Raw genomic sequence first — 3,884 nt, 5'->3', positions numbered from 1 at the left:
TACGAGTCACGGTAGACACCTAAGATCTTCAGCCGATGCTTGACACGCGATACCTCCAAACTTCTCTGCAAAAGAACAGATAGTAAAATAAATGTTATGCTTTCCTAGCGCAAGCTGGGAGACCATCCTCACACTCTCGATACCACCAACAAACCAATTACAACACAATAAATAAAAAAGAGAATCCAACTAAGCGACCAGGGACTAAAAAATGGTTTCAACATGTAAAGCCACCTAATCTTAGCTCATGCGCCATGACAAACTTGTGGGAACGCCGCGCAGCACAGCATATGGTACCGACCCATTACAAGTGGAGTGCTCAAGAACCCACTTAGACGCTCGTGAAAAACAAGAGCAGTTGCCACAGTAGTGGGACCGTCTCTCTATCTACGCTCTACTATAAAGTTCAATCTATTAATTATCAGTTTTATTTTACTATTTAGTTTTACTTGTTACGTATTGTTGCGAGGGTGTGGAGCATCTATTGTCGGTCTATGTTGCCCATGGCTCGTGCGATGCCAGGATGCACAATCTTTCAGTTCACTCAACCATACACCCTCCTAGCTCTAAAATCTCTCGCAGAGGATCTCATTGCGATTTTCTTCGTCAGAACCTCCAACCCACTTGAGTAGCTGTGATGTACTTAACAAGAGTGTTCTAGCGACAACGAACGCGGACAATAAGTCTCTGTGCAGGAGTGTATTAGTATTAATAGTGATCGAGTAATAGGCCACCCGAGGTTCACGCATTGTGCAAAGCCAGCAGCAGAGCCTCACGTTAGAGACATTCCCCCACACCTGACCTTGAAGCCTTAATATAAAGCCACAGTATCAATCTCAAGCGTGACCCACCCTATGTCTATCACGGTCCTCTCATCACAGTGCTGGGATATAACAGGCGATCTGAGCAGCCAGCCGCCGCAGGTGGGACCCCTATACTCTATAATTGGACGATCTTCTAGCATTTAAGAAATTTTGTTGATCAAAAAAGTGTCAGGCGACTGCACTGGAAGAGACCAGGCGCGCGGGCCGGTCTATCTCTCTTGTTCCATATTGCAGATCTCAAGCAGACGATTCGCGAGGCCGAGACGTGGCGGATCACGAGGTCAGGAGATCGAGACCTCACCCTGGGCACAGACACACCAGGAGAATGACCCCCTTTCCCTGTACACACGAAGAACCTAAAAAAAAACCTAATCGCGACGACCTCAGGTCGGAGGGAGGATTTGGATCGGCGCTTGCTCGCGCCGTCGGTATGCGGTAGTAGACCTCCACAGCCCTACCATCAAGCCGGGAGGGGCATGAGAAGACAGGAGACACTTTGCGGCGTGATAATAAACCGCCGGACCGAAGGAACCGCTCTTTGACGGTGAGCGCTGAGCTCTCAGGCGCCAAGACGATAGCACGTCCCGTCCTCAGCGGTGCATAGAGGCGAGCACGCAGCAAGACTTCCACGCCCTGGTACATCTACAAACAATATATGAATACCCATACTCTCCACAACAACAATAAATAAATAAATAAATAAATAAATAAAATGTTTTAAATGTAAAAACCATACTTAGCTCATGGTAGACTGCACTTCATCCATGGGCCATAGTTTGCCAACCCTTGGTCTAAAACAGACAGTTGCCACATAGTGGGTTTACAGCATTTGTAAAAGTCAATCATAATTCAGCATTGTTATGGTGATGACATCGTCATTGGTTATGACATCATCTATAGATTCAACATAACCCCAACCAAAATCTCAGCAGGACTTTTTGTAGAAATCAACACTCTGATTCTAAAAGTTCTAGGGAAAGGCAAAGGAACTAGAATACTTCAGGGAAATTAAAGGAACTAGAATAGCCAAACAGTTTTGCAAAGAACAGAAACAGAGAACTCACCACACCTGACTTGAAGCCTTAATATAAAGCCACAGTCATCAAATGAGAAGTGACAGGCACACAGATCACTATCACTGAATACACTGACAGATCAGAGGTGGACGTATACACAAATGGCCTGTTGATTTTTGACAAAGGTGCAGCGACTGCACTGGAGAGAAGACGCCTTTCCGTGCAGATAGAGACCTCCACGCCGACATCAGGAAGATGCCTTTCTGTGCACGGAGAGACCTCCATGACGACCTCAGTGGGGAGAATATGCCTTTCCGTGGACAGAGAGACCTCCAAGCCAACATCAGTGGGGAGAAGACGCCTTTCGGTGTATAGAGAGACCTCTACGCCGACATCAGGGAAGAGAAGACGCCTTTCGGTGCATAGAGAGACCTCCACGCTGACATCAGCATGAGTCCCTGATAAGCTGGTCCCTGATGACAGAGGGCCCATTTTCCTCATGATGCACCCCCACCTCCCACTGCTTCCTGACCCCAAACAAGGTCAGATCCCAACACGGAATGCTGCAGGATTGCAAGCCCTCACCGAGGTGTTCAGGCCAGGGTTGGAGAAATCTATCGAGATTCCAAGCCTGGTAGGTGAAGTAAGGCTGATCAGGCCGGAGGCACTGGCCTAGGACACAGGGATTTTACTGTGTTGCATCAGGCACTTGGAAATCGGTGCCTCATCTGGCTAATAGACTCTTGGGCTGCACTGTGGCCAATGGGCTTGACACGACGGCCTTCCTGGCATCCTCGTGCGTGGCCGCTGTACCAGCATCACCTACATCACTCGGGGACCGGTTCCAAATGTGGATTCTTGGGCCCCTTCCCAGGCTTGCCGAATCAGAGCCTCAGGGACCTGTTTCCTGGCGAGCCCTCCAAAGAGTTCCCATGCTGTGAGTGTAAGACGCAAATTATGTGTGAATTCTTTAGGAATCCTGCTGACACACAGCTTCTGACCCAGCAGGCCCTGGGTGGGGATGGACACTACGTGCTCCAGGTGCTGCCAGCACTGCTGCTGGAGGGGGTGCCTTCAAGGAGCCTCTGGAGCAGGGTTGTCAGTCCTGGCTAGACATTGGAGTCACCTGGAGAGTAACAAGAAACACTTGTGCCAGGCCCACCAAGGCCCCAGGCCCATGAAATCAGTGCGTTGGTGCAGGGTCTGGCGGTGCAGGTGTAAACACTCCTCGGTGATTCCTCGGTGATTCCAGCTTGCAGCCAAGGTGGAGATGCTGCCACAGAGGGTGAGGCGGAAGGCTCACGGAGATAGGCACTGGGGCGGTTTGTGTACAGCCTGCCTGCTCTCTCCCTGCCTCATCCGGACACTCCCTGCACCAGGTCATTAAGGCGTGGGAAGGCACACAGCGTCCCCGTGGGACTTCTGAGGCCCAAGACGTTGCAAGGGAGATTGGCTCCCAGATCTCAGGGGGTACGACTGGAACCCGGCATGCTGGATGCCAGGTGTCAGCACTGAACGTGAGAGACAGTGGGAGTGGGCATCACTGCAAGCCATGGAGGGAGACGAACTCAGAGCTGCCTGAGCCGCAGCGATGGTGGTGGTGGCAAATGCATCACAAGGAGACAGAGGCACAGCTACCAAGCTGTTGCCTGACATCTACAGACAGGAAAACTCTAGGTCTGTTGGGCAAAAACCCAACTGGAATCACCACAGTGGGGCCTCCTAAGCATCTTCCCCAGGTGCTGTGAGTGGGGAGCTTCCCATGGGTGTGGGCCCCAGAACAATCCCTGCTCCTTCCAAGGCCCCATGGCCATTTTCAAGGGTCATGGAGTTCCAGGGAAGGGCAGCACCCTCCAAGGTTATTAGGTGCTGGCTCTGCAGGGCCTGGCCAGTCAGCAAGGTCCCTGGTTGGAGTGGGGCCTCCCCTGAGTCGACCGTACAGTGGGCCCAGCGGGAACACACATATTTAGCAACTGGCAGAGTCTCCACTCTTTCCCTGGCCTCAGATGGAAGCTGCCGTTGCAAGAAGGACCAAATGAGACCC

This window comes from Rhinopithecus bieti, unplaced genomic scaffold, assembly GCF_001698545.2.
Source record: "Rhinopithecus bieti isolate Rb0 unplaced genomic scaffold, ASM169854v2 scaffold_18153, whole genome shotgun sequence".
Taxonomy (NCBI): Eukaryota; Metazoa; Chordata; class Mammalia; order Primates; family Cercopithecidae; genus Rhinopithecus; species Rhinopithecus bieti.
Note: the sequence above shows the minus strand (reverse complement) of the source record.